At 33.8% G+C, this 14465-nt stretch overlaps 1 pseudogene; it reads right to left on the bottom strand.

The window, feature by feature from the left end:
* Positions 1–9549: 9549 nt before the first annotated feature.
* LOC120114513 lies at positions 9550–11318 on the bottom strand (annotated as a pseudogene).
* Positions 11319–14465: the final 3147 nt, after the last annotated feature.

Raw genomic sequence — 14465 nt, 5'->3', positions numbered from 1 at the left:
GTCAACTCTGCAATTGATGAATCAGGACCACATCTCTATGACTATTGAAGACTTAGCATTTGAGTATCCCATTTTCGTCAAGTATAACAGTTTACTCTCCTCATCAGAATCAGAATTCAAGATTTCCTCGGTATCAGAAGAACTATCAATATCTGTGAAATCATCTTGAGATATCACTTCATAATTAGATGAGTAGTTATCAGAATCAACATGTTATATGAGTGCAAACGTTTCAAGATCCTGTGCCATTGAGTTTTGTTCTCAAGGGGTTTTGTGACATTATATAAAAATAAGGCATATCTACATCTACACTCTTCAAAGATGATAGATTCTCCGATTCGAAGAAGAAAGATTTATTGGATTTTCTACACAACTGAAGAAAGACTAAGTTCACCAATTTGAAATCAAATAAAGATAAACTTAACATTCATGCATCATATTTAGGCATTTGCAAAAATAGGTGCATTTTCATTCATTTTATCCATGTTGAATTTTGACAGGAATTTCAAAGATTTTAGCAAAGATTCAAATCCATCATTCAATGGATCAACATTTCTAGAAGAGTTCATAATGAGAAGAACTCATCTGAAGGAAGAAGAAGAAGTTCATAATGAGAAGAACTTGTTCAACTTTTTACTTAAATTCATCACTCGGTGGATCAGCAGTGACAGTTAGAGTTCATAATGAGAAGAACTCGTCTGAAGAAGAAAGAAGAAATTCATAATGAGAAAAATTTGTTCAACCTTTTTCTTAAATTCATCACTTGATGGATCAACTTTTCCAGAGAAAGTTCATAATGAGAAGAACTCATCTGAAGAAGGAAGAAGAAGTTCATAATGAGAAGAACTTATTCAACTTTTTGCTTAAATTCATCACTCGGTGGATCAGCAGTGCCAATTAGAGTTCATAATGAGAAGAACTCATCTGAAGAAGAAAGAAGAAATTCATAATGAGAAGAATTTGTCCAACCTTTTGCTTAAATTCATCACTTGATGGATCAACTTTTCTAGAGAAAGTTCATAATGAGAAGAACTCATCTGAAGAAGGAAGAAGAAGTTCATAATGAGAAGAGCTTGTTCGACCTTTTGCATGACTCTATCATAGAAGGAGATATATTATCATCAGCATTTCTAGAAGGAGTTCATAATGAGAAGAATTCATCTAAAGAAGAAGAAGTTCACAATGAGAAGAGCTTATTCAACCTTTGCTAGATTACATCACAAAAGGAGATGAGTTGTCATCCCCAGTGGAAAAGTTCATAATGAGAAGAGCTAATCCCAAAGAAGAATTAGTTCAACATTTCCATCATAATCAAGTGAAGTCAAATGAAAAAAAAAACTTATTATCTTTTCGTCTTTGCTCTATTCTTGTTAACACAAGAATAAGCAAAGAGGGGCAGCTGAAGATACTCATTTTTTTCATTTGAATATTATTTATATTATTACTATAATAATAATAATAATTATTATTATTATTATTATTTTATTATTAATAAATATTATTACAGGCCCAATCAAGACTGGACCGACCCAGTTACAAAAGACCCAACTGGCCCAAACATAACAGAAACCCTAAAACCTATTTAGGGTTTGATCTCAACTTCAGCCGTCGCTCATCTCTCAGCCGTTGGATTAGATCTTGATCCAACGGTCCAAGGACCTCCAGATGCAAACCCTAGGGTTATAATACCCTAGGGACCACGCGGCGCCGCCTCTGTCTCCAGCCGCCCTACGTCGACGTTCCAGCTGCCGCCGCCCTCAAAGAAGCCTCCAGAAGCGCCATTGAGCCATCCACGTTGTTACCCTATGGTGAGTCACCACCATAGTTCGGTAACTCACCAAGGGCCATTCCATTACCCGGTCCGATGAACGTCTCAACGAGGCTATAAAGCCTCGGTTCACCTGCAAACAAAAAACCACGACAGCAACCCAAGAGAAAAACAAAAAGTAAAAAAAAAAAGAAGAGAAGATACAGAGAGGAAGGAGCAACTCAGCAACCATAATAGCAAGGAAAATACGAGGGTTACTTACCAACGAAGCCCCATTGTCGCCGGAGTTCACACGAGCCTCCAAACATCACCAAAGGCCTACGAAAACCAGAAGGTATTTTCGTAGATTTGCTCCGATCGGGAGTTTTTTAAGAGAAACGGTCACCGGAACCGTCAATAGGACGGTCCGATCTATATTTTGGTGTAAAAAAAAATTCGGCCACCGGATGCGGTGGCCGGTGGCGGGGTCAACACCGACGAACAACTGCCGGCCGGTGCCGCTTCTCTCTGTTTTAGAGAGAAGCGAGAGAGTTTTATAACTCTCTCATTTAGAGAGAGAAAGTAAAAGAGAGAAATGAGAGAAATGGCCTTAAGGCCGTGGGGTTTGGGACTTAAATACCCCTCCCCGAACGACGCCGTTTTGGGGAGGGGTCTGTCTGTAATTAATTAAAAGTTAAATCCCGTCCACAGTCTATCAGTTTTGTAATTTTATATTTTAGTCACTGAATCAAATTTATGATCTTTTCAATTTGATCTCTTAATTTTATTTAATTTATAATTTAGTCATTAACATAAAATATATTTTAGTTAAAATAACCGATTTAGTCCTCGTAACTTTATTAATTAATATTTTAAACCCCGAATAACATGTTTTAATTTCTTTTAATTTGATATACGAATTTGATATAATTTTAATCTAGTCACTAAATTAATAAAGGGGTAGAATAGCATGTTTAGCCACTGAAATTTTAAATAATTAATTACGAATTAGATATTTATTTTTAATATATTCTAATTTAGTCATTAGTTTTAAATTATTAATCCTTTTTATATAATTTTAATTTCATTTATTTTAGTTGTTGATTTAATTTTATATGTTTATTTGTAATATATTATTATTATTAGTATTATTATTACAAATATATATATAATAAATAATTATTTATTTTTCTTTTTATTAAAATCTTTATATGAATTATTTTTTATAAAATAATAATAATAATCCTATTTTAATAATATTAAAGAAAAGGACTGTCTTAAAGCACCTAGAAGTCCGTTTTCTGATATTTTTACCCTATAAAATATATTATTTTTAAGAAATATTTTATTTATATTTATTTTTTAATATCGAAGAAAAGAGCTGTCTTAAAGCACCTAGAAGTTCTTTTCTGATATTTCTAAATAAATAAATATCTTATTTATATAAAAATTAATAAACTTCCTTATAATTATACTAGTAAATTTTAAATGACATAATTATAGATTAAATATATTTTTTATTTAAATTTATAATAATAGAGACAAATTATAATTAATGAGTACCAAATTTTGGGCGTTATAGGGGTGCTAATCCTTCCCTAAACGTAATCGACCACGAATCCTTTTTTTATTAAAGTTTTTTTGGTTATATGCAGATCAGATTTATCTTTTAAATTATGTTTTATTCAAAATTATTTTAAAAGATTGTTTTTAGGTATTTGACCTACCTGACCCAAAAGGTCAATGGCGACTCCCAAAATATTTTAAAATAAAATCATTTATTTATTCGTGTTATTTTTCTCGCCAAGTAAAAATTTCGTGTCCGGACGAAAGCCGGTTACGACAAGCCTCATCATCAACCTGTGTAAAAGTCTAACGAACCTTAAGCTCTTCCCAGGTCACGGTACCTTCCAAGATGAAGTTTTTGGCAGTAAGCTGGGAGGTAGGCAAGGAGGAATAGTCACCCAAAAGATGAGTCAATTTCGATCCTCCCAGTTATCTCTTACCAGGTGAACATTACCACTCTGCCCAATGCTCCAATATAGAGAACCTAACAAGACTTGAATAGTCTGATGAAACTCCTTTCCAAGCAAATGAACTTTTATCTCCCTTGGCTGCTTGAAGGATATATCCTCGTGGATAGTACTTTGCCTTCCAAATTCTAGCAAGAAGACAATCCAAATTTTGAATCAGCCTCCAAACTTATTTACCAAGCATGGCCAAATTGAAAGATCGGAGATCCCGGAACCCGAGGCCTCATTGGCTCTTAGGTGTACAAATCTTAGACCATGCAGTAAACGACCAACCTCTTTTCGAGATCTTACTCGTCCACTAAAACCTTCTCATTATACCAGTAATATCTTCAAGAATTTGCTCCGGTAGGAGATAACATGACATGGCATATTGTGGTAACGCCTGCGCAACATATTTTAGGAAAACCTCACGTCCCCCATAAGAAAGAAAATGTTTAGTCCATCCTGTCGTTCTAGCATGTACTTTGTCCCATAGGTACCCAAAGGCATTAGTTTTATTTTTCCTAATAAACAATGGTAGTCCTAAATAGTGGCCCAAAGAATCCACTTGTATACCAAAAATGGTTGTCAGTCGTCTGCGATGTTCCTAGAGCGTCTTGGGACTAAAGTGTATGACATATTTGTCAAGATATCCCTTGAATCACAAAAAGAATCAGGAAAGGGGACAAAGGGTCGCCCTGCCTAAGCCCTCTCGTTGGGGTGAATTAGCTTGTTAACGATCCATTAAGACGAGCCTTGAATGAGATTGTAATAACACATTGCATGATGAGTTGAATGAAATCCTGGGCGAACCCTAATTTTGTCATCACCCTAAATAGGAAATTCCACTCGACCCTATCGTATACCTTTTCAATGTCAAGCTTTAAAGTTGTGCCCTTATTAGCACCGTTTCGGGATAAGTTCAAGTAATGCACAACTTCATGTGAAACCAGAATATTATTCGAAATCTGACGCCCCGGTAAGAAGGCAGCCTAGTTATCACTAATGCACAATTTCATAGACTCCTTTAGACGATTAACGAGCGCCTTGGACACAATCTTATAAAGCACATTGCAGAGACTAATAGCTCACATTTGTTTCATATATTGCGGCTCATTAACCTTAGGAACCAAAACTAAGACGGTACAATTCACAAGAGACATGTCCTTTTCACCCCGGAGCATTTGCAAGCAAAGGTTGACAACATCATCACCCACAAGTATTCAATGTTTCCGGAAGAAACTAGCCGGGAATCCATCCGGTCCTGGTGCCTTATTAGGATGGATATCCTGAAAGGCTACAAGAACCTCTTCTTTCATGAAGGTTTACACAAATCCGCATTCATCTCAAGAGTAATTACTCTCTCAATATCGTCTAAAATACGTGCATTCGGAGGTAGCGAAAAGTTCGCTGAAGTAGTCCACCACAATAGGTTTCATGTCATTCAAATGCGTCTTCCATGTACCAGAAGAATCAAAATGACCAGCTATACTATTTTTCATTCTTCTCTGAGACGCTTGCAAGGAAAAAAATCGTGTTCCGATCACCATGGGCTAACCATTGCACCCGGGGCTAACCATTGCACCCGGGAACAATGTATTACACATGATTGTTTCTCTGCTTCAACACACGAAAAATGAAAACTACACGACGAGGGTCGAACCCGCAACCTTCCACCCATAAAAACAACACTCTAACCAACTGAGCTACAAGAACTAGGGCTGTAAATGAGACGAGACAGATCGCGAGCTACTCCAGATCGACTCGATCAAGGCTCGATAAATACTCGGATCGAATGGACTCGACTCAAGCTCGAGCTCGACTCGAGTTCTTAACGAGCCGAAACGAGCTACTCGATATTCGACTCGAAAAGCTCGTGAGCAGCTCGAAAAAAAATATTATATTATATTTTTAGATTTTTTAAAATTACATTATTAAAAATATATTAAAAATAAATTATTGATGATTATAAAATTTTAAAAATATATTAAAAATTCTATAGTACAACTACCCTCAAATTTTAATTTCTTTAATTAACCAGCCCAAGTCCAATTGTTATATTGTATATTACTATAAGAAAAATAAAAGCTCGTTTAATTAAGCACATGTTAGATTATACATGTTTGGTTATTTTTTTCTTTTTACTGCATAAATTAATAAAAAAATTATTTATCTAATTAAAAATATTTAATATATTTCTAATGATAATATTTTTAATAACTAATTTTTTAAATTGTTGTTATATTTTGAGGTTTCGGGTTCAAATATCATAAATATCAAGGGTTTGAGTATTTAATATCAAGATATTATATTGTACTTACCTCATAACTAATTTTTTATTTGACAATAATATAATATAATAATATATATATAATATAATATAATATAATATAATATAATATAATATAATATAATATAATATAATATAATATAATATAATATAATATAATATAATATAATATAATATAATATAATATAATATAATATAATATAATATAATATAATATAATATAATAAAAATATGATTCAATTTAAATATTAATAATTTAAAAAATATATCAAAATAGAGTGTAACCGATTTTATAAAGAATTAAGAAAGAAAAAACTCATTTAAACTTACATTAATATCTTAATTAACAAAATTAATGGCATCAAATCATATTTGAGAGAAAATGGTCATCCTTAATCCCTACTACTAACTTGTACCATATAAAAAAACAGATATATAAGCATTACTATATTCTACTTTAAAAAAAAAGTAATAATTGTAGAATTGGAAAATCAAAGCAGTAAATAAAGAGAAGACTGAGAAGAGAAGAGGAGCAAAAATCAAAAGGACGAAAGCTTCTTATTAGATTTTGTTCTTCATAAAGCAAAAGAAAAACAAGTTACTCTCTTTCCTTTCACTAAGCCATCTCATTCCTTCTAATTATATGATAGGGTTTAGGGTTTATGATTTAAGGTTTAAGGGTTAGAGTTTAGGTCTAGAGTTTAGGGTTTATGATTTAAAATTTAAGGTTTATGATTTAGAGTTTGAACAACATTGAAAAATAATATCGATTATAGAAAGAATAATATTAAAATTTAAAAAATAAAAAACAAAAAGGCTTAAAGCACAACATTTTAATAATGGCATTAGATACTTAACAATCAAGTGATCATAATGAATAAAATATGATATATTAATTATATTAATAATAAATTAAATACAAAATTACTAGTTTTACCAATTTTATTGAAATTTTAAATGAAATTGATTGAACGATGAAGTGTTTGGATGTTGGAATATATATATAGGGGTGTTAAAAAATATGTAATCATTCTATTTAATTGGTTAATTAATAGAACCATTAATTAAACAATTTAGGTTAATTAAACGATCATTTACTTTTGGTGTTATGTATAATTTAAAGCCATGCAACGTACATTTACTTGTTAAAGCTTGAAATAAACAAAGTGCATTTATATAATTTATTAAACAAATTTCCATTAAATATAAAAAGTAGTCTCTCTAGATATACAAAAGATGAAGATGAAGAAGATGGCAGTGGTGGGGGATTTGTCATTGTCACTAATAGATGCTCTCATCATTAAGCACACACCAATGGTTAATATTACACCAGAATCCCATCCAAAATCCCTTTTCAACCCCCCTTTTTCTTCAATTCAAAGCCAAGATGACCCTAAAATCCAGAGGGTTATCGTAGCAACAAAAGTGCAAAACAAGTTGTTAGTGAAAAGACCCACAGCACTGCCTGGATCATTGATGCATGTGGTCCCCGTCGGACCCAATGTTGTCCCCGCACCACCAAACACGGTGGTTGGAATCCTGTGGTTGACCCAGTGGTGGTTGACACGGTGGTGGTTGTCCTGGTTGGTGCGGTACCTGTGTTTGCCCCTGTGCTACTGCAAAACCAAAAAGTAATGTCAAAAAAGACAAATAACTTTAGAAATTTCAACATCATGGCAGCTCATTTGCATAAACAAAGATGTTTTTCCCAAAAGAAAGATTGAAAGTATGAAAACACCAGAGAGAATAGTTCATGAGGGAAAAACTTCCATGAAAGCATACCTTGAGGGAAAGCTGCAAGTTGAAGCAACATCTGCAAATTACACATGAAAAAGGTTAGGAAAACCCCAAAAATAGAAGGAAGAAAGTGCTTCGAGAGACTTACTTGGAGGAGGATTGGGGCTAACAACAGCAGTGCCTGAAAAATCACAGCTATATTAAGTTTGACCTTTTCTTTGGAAATAACTATTGACAGCTTAGTTGCGGTGATATTTCAACTGCTCAAATCTCACATTGGTTGGTGAATAGCTCTAGAATCCTTGAGTCTATTATAAAAGGAGAGGGATACACGAGTTTAAAACATATTTACGGTAGGGGCAATTCGAGCTTGAAACGAGCTCAAAATCGAGCTTGAAACGAGCTCAAAATCGAGCTTGAAACGAGCTCAAAATCGAGCTTGAATCGAGTTTCAATCGAGCTCAGAATCGAGTTTCAATGAGCTTTAATCGAGCTCTTAATTTATTTATTTTTTAGTTTGAGCCTTTTCGAGTTCAAGTCGAGTTTCAATATTATATTTTGAGTTCGAGTCGAGCTTGATAATTTTAAGTTCGCGAGTTTTCGAGTCGAGTCGAGCTGACTTTGAAAGTTTTCGATTTTGAGTTGAGCTCAGCAATACTCGAGATCGACTCGACTCGACTCGTTTACACCCCTAACGAGAACAATGTAAAAAGGCTGTAATATTATCTTACTTATTCATATAAAAGTATTTTGATGATGCTTTTATTAACTACTGCCGGCATTAACTTCGTCAGATTATCATGTAATATACAGTGCCCTTAAATATTAAAGCTTGTAGATAATGATTAGAGATAGTAGGAGACAAATATGACAAAGAGATCTTAGTTATACTGCCCTCTCATTCTCTATGTTGATGAAATTATGAACGCTTGTGCATAATTATGTAATACAACCATCATTTGCCAACAGCAAAGCTAGCTGCATGTGTAGCTGGGATTACTGACCTGCCAATGGATCCTGGATCCGATCCGTAGATTTAGATCCGTTTTATAGGGTTTGAATCCTAAAATTTTGTATCCGATGGATATGGACTGAATATGGATCATCTAATTAAAGTATGGATCCAGGTACAAATCTGACACTAAAATACCGGGCCTGAACTCTTTCACTGCTTATAGAAAAATTCACCTTTGATTTAAAAATATATATAAATAGCATAATAGGTTTTAAAATATAAATAAATATTTTATAGAGGGAGACGTCAGAATTCTTATAAGGTCGAGTTCTAATAGGTTTTAAACTAGACTTGTAACAATAGAATATTTCATGATCTACATTTTTTTTAATGTTTGTGTTATTCAAAAAATATTTATGTAATTATGTTAGTTTTTTTTAGACTTTAGTTTATCGTTTTTCATTTGGTTACTAGTTGTATTGAAATTAATCTTTCCTGCATTAGAGATGTGATGTGAAATTAGTCAATGACAATTTTATTACGTTAAAAAATAGGCCGAATAGTCTTTTTTTATTAGACCCGTTTTGGACCTGTTTTAGACCCATATTTGTTGGATTTGGATCTGGGTCTCAATTTTTTAGACATGCAAATTTGGGGCTGTTTAAGATCTAGATGTGAAAATGGGTCTGGACCAGATCTGGATCTAGGTGGATCAGGTCCAGATCTGTCCCGTTGACATACTTATTAGTGACCGACATTTTCATCTACTCATTTTCAATGGTAAAGGATGAAGAAAGCTATAATATTATTCAAGCCCAAAGTGCAAGGATAGACATAGAAGTAGAGCCAAGGGCAAGGGCAATGAATGAAGCCTTCTTCAACCAGGTGTGGGAAGCCATGAGTTCGTTATGGAAGAAGTCGAGGGCAATGAGATCGACCAAAGCCATGTAAATTAGTATACCCGAAGACATCGAACCCAACAGTCCTTCCATTATCAACGCGTTCGAGCTGCTGTCGTCGTACCCCGTCACTGCGAATACTATCATTCCCAACACTATCCCCATTGGCGTCGTCACCGAAAACATAAAGCACATGTATGCCTCTGTTCCCATCCTGAAATCACAAATCTCATTCGTCACTGCATGCATCAAGTATTGTGATATATATATATATACATATAATTGTTTGCTTACTATTAAATATACACATGTTACATGTACAAATAAATCCTTCTTAGGATTTTTACCTGATACACTAATATTGTAATACCAGACAATGGAATTAGCACGTTATGACATTACTCAGAGGATTCATGAAGTAATATAATATGCATATATAATTGTTTTGAAAACTGTCCATTGGAGTCAATGGTCAATGAACTTTTAGGGCCTTTGAACAAAAAAAATTCATTGGAGTTAAAAGATGTTAAGGAAAATTGTTATTCAGTCACTAAGCCATTGAATCAATAATGGCAGTTAATGTCGCATGCCCACATATCAATAATCTAGTGATTGAAATGAAAGTTTCCCTTAACAACAATAACTCCAATGGAAGTTCTTTTGATTTAATTAACCAAATATAATTTACCCCAAAGTTTCAAAATTCCTCTGGAATTTTTTGGATTTCAAAACGAGTGTAATTGAGCATTTGCAGAAATTGGGAAGTGAAGAGGGTTAACCGAGCAATACAGCCACCGAGACCCATGCCTTCGAAGATTTGGTGAAAAGCAAGTGCAAGAACCAATGGTCTAATGGTACACTGATTTTGCGACATCCCCATCGTCACCCCGATTATTACCGAATGAAAAATTATCCCAATCTCCAATGCCTGCGAAACCAGTTTCAGCTTCAGCTTTACCGCCTCCTCCTTCGACAATTCACTCCCCGTTTTCTTTCCCCCCGTTCCATCTTGAGTGGCCGCAACCGGCAAATACCCTCCGCTCGGTTTGTTATCATTATCATGACTCTGATGCACGTGAGAGCTCGCCGTCAAGTCCACCAAAAGGGCCATAAGAGCCCCCACCAACGTCACCAGTCCGGCGAAAGGGAAGTCTTTCCACGGATGGCTTGACGCCACGTGGCAGTTTGAGAGAGCGGAGACGGCTTTGGGGAGGACGTGGACTAAGGAGGTTGAAAGATGACGCCGGCAGCGAAGCACTTGATTATCAGAATTGCCCTGTCGTAAACGGGTTTGCCTTGGAAATAACGAGCTAGGAAGACGGGGAAGATATGCCGATGATGCTGGCGAAGAAGATGACTAGAAGCAAGAGCAGGGTTTTAAAAAACGATTCGTGATCACGATTTCTGTTGCGATATAACGGTTTCGTCGTTGTTTGAATTATCTGCGACGGTCAAAATAGCGTCACCCGCGACGATAGTAATCACAATAAATTCGAAATAACTGAAATCGCGACCGTGATCGTAATTTAAAACCTTGAGCGAGAGCAACTTGAGGTGGGCCGCCGCCGCGCCGTCTCTGCAGGCGAGGGTTCGAGCCGTGTCCGTCACGCAAGAAGACATGACTAAGCCTACCGTAGCTGTAGAGAAAAGAGAGAGAGAAAGGGAGGTGGAACGGTGTGGAGGGAAATCGTGGCGCGGTTCTATTCTACGAGGTAAAGGGTGGTGGGGTTGATGGGCCCCAATGACTTACGAGAATTGGACTATTGACTTTATTTGGGGAATAATTATTTTTTGTTTTTCTGATTACTCAATCAACAATTTCCATAAAATTGCATTGAAGATCAATTAATTTAATATCCAATTTTCTTTAAATTATAAGTTTTAATTTAATTATTTAGTTTTTACTATCAATAATGTCAACCATTTATGTTAATACTATTAAATAATTCTAATAAAAATTAAATTGATAGTTTTATTTAATATATTATTCACCTATCATAATCAAACAATGTTTAATTACTAATTTAAATATTTTTATTATAATTTTATCAAACAATTTATCCAACTGAATTCAAAGAAAAAAATTAATTAAACTGATGGGACTTGAAATGGTTTTTTTTAATAATGTCTTTGATACAATAAAGCAAAGTTTCCAGTTTCCACAAAATAATTAAAAGCTGTCCCGGTGTCCATCAAATGCGTGGGGTAGCTTAATTTAGGATTGCGACTTAATGATTTTAAGACAAGTAGTCTAAGGAAATAGGTTAATTTTGAGGGTTGTCTAAAGAAAAGGTATACTAATATACAGTTAAGAAACGGTGTGATCAAAATTTTAATAAAATATTTAATAAAGTCGATTAAACGCTACATGAAATGTTGACTAATAATAATGTTATAGGTGGAAAACATAAAAAAATATTAAAAAAAAAATGGCAACATGCAAACTTTGTTTATCGGTAGGCATCAATACTGTGCATAGAAGTATCGATATATAATGTAATATATAAGAAAGTGATAAAAACCGGTTAAAAGTAGACATGTATCGATACCTTTATAAGAATATGTATAAAAGTATCGGTACTTTAGTAATTTAAAAGAATTGCAATAAAAGCGCATATAAAGTATCGATACCTTACACACATGTATCGATACATGACAATATAACATGTTGAAATTTGACAAATTCAGTTTCAATTTGACAAAACAGGTAACGAATTTGAGTAAATCGATTGGAAATTGACAAACCGGTTGAAATTTGACAAAACCGGTTTCAATTTGACAAAACCGGTAAAGAGCTACCAGAATTGTTGAAATTTGTATCGATATGTTTATAAGTATATGTACCAAAGTATTGGTACTATAGGAATTTAAAAGAAATGAAAAAAGGAAAACTTCTCGAAAGTATCGATACCTTACACACATGTATCGATACATGACAATATAATAGGTTGAAATTTGACAAAACCGGTAAAGAGCTACCAGAATTCTTGACAATATCGATACTTTTATGAGTATATGTACCAAGGTATCGGTACTGTAGGAATTGAAAAGAATTGAATAATAACGCCTATAAAATATCGATACATTAGACACATGTATCGATACATGACAATATAACATGTTGAAATCTGACAAAACCGGTAAAACGCTACCGGATATGTTGACAGTATCGATACTTTTATAAGTATATACCATAGTATCGATACTTTAGGAATTGAAAAGAAATGAAAAAATGAAAACGTCTCGAAAGTATCAATACCTTACACAAAAGTATCGAGACTTGGGTAATGGCATCGATTAAATATAAAAAAACATAACCGGCTAAAATATCAAAGGCATTGCTAACAGAGAAATAGATAGAAGATGGTCGTAGTTTTTAAAATCGAAGCGTATTAGTTGTTGCGAAATAGAAGCAAGGCATTTTTGAAAGCGTATTTGTTTGTTTGTTGTTGCAATTGAATCGAAAGATATGTTGTCGAAACCCTAGTTTTTTAGTTTTATTCAAAAATAAGGGTTAGGTTTTAGGGTTTGAGATTTTTGAAGTAAAAAACGATTTGAGACTGATTATAGGTAGAAAATGATATTCTAGGTGGAAAATAAATATCAATACTTTTATATAATGTTATAGGTAGAAATTGATATTGTAGGTTGTATAAAGGTACCGATAATTGTACTAGAGAGTAGTCACATTCCTTTGAAGGAAACTCAATTACTATATGATTAGTTATCGATACTTGTATATTTAATAAACTGTATGTAACTTGTATTTGATTTGATTTGATTTAATTTAATGCTTGAATGTTCATAAATTGATATATGAAGGAAAAATGAAGTCAATGGATCTTGCAATTGTTGTTCGCGAATATGACATTGAAATGGAGCCCGAGAGTATCAACAATGAAGAAAATCAAAAGCAACCACTGGGTGGATATATGTACTTCTAGTAAGTATCAATGTATTTGTGTAATTTTTGTTGAAATGGTAATTGGATTAAAGTATTTAAGAACTTTAAATTAATTACAAATTTCAAATCTTGAGAGTATGACTGAATGCCAAAGGATGAAGGAAACTGGTAATTACAACATCGATTCAATATGTAAACTGAAATTCACATTGAGTATTATTTAGCGTTAATTTATTGATTAAGAAACATTTATGCTTAATTTCAGGTGAAACATGAGGTGTTGGAGAAATGGAAGTCGATGAGTGATGCTAAGAAAGAACTGTATGTGAAATTGTCCAAAAAGGATAGACAACAATATAAAGCTTGGAGGAAAGCACATGAAAAGAATGTATTCATTAAACTTGTAAATATTGTTATAAATGATATATAAAAACACTAACATTATATATTTTTAAAAAAAATGTAGGAAGTGTCGACAAGGTGTAGCATCAAAAGAGTGAACTCCATAATTGAACACTTAAAGGAGAAGAATACAGTTCATGTAAGGGAAGAAATGAAGTTTGGATCTTTGATAGGAGTGAGAGATCGACCAATTCGGAGGGAATTGTGTCGATCATTGATGGAGGAATTTGATGTAGAAAAATGTAGAGTTCAATATGATAATTATTCATTTCCTCTAGGGGGTCCCATGTGTTGTGGCCGTAATGGGGCTAGAAGATAAAGGTAATAGTGTTGAAGAAGTTATTAAGACGAAGAATTGGAAAACTCTTGCCAATAAATATGATTTAAAGCCCAAGGTAACATATGTTGGACTTGAGGAGGAAATTAAAAGCGGGGCTTATGTCGGGGATACCCTAAAGGGTCAGGTACTATTATACCTTGTCAGAATCTTTCTTTGTTTAACGGGTGATACATCTCCGA

The sequence above is a fragment of the Hibiscus syriacus genome, unplaced genomic scaffold (genome assembly GCF_006381635.1).
Source record: "Hibiscus syriacus cultivar Baekdansim isolate YM2019G1 unplaced genomic scaffold, ASM638163v2 tig00110234_pilon, whole genome shotgun sequence".
Lineage (NCBI taxonomy): Eukaryota > Viridiplantae > Streptophyta > Magnoliopsida > Malvales > Malvaceae > Hibiscus > Hibiscus syriacus.
Note: the sequence above shows the minus strand (reverse complement) of the source record. Positions and strands in the feature narration are given on the sequence as shown.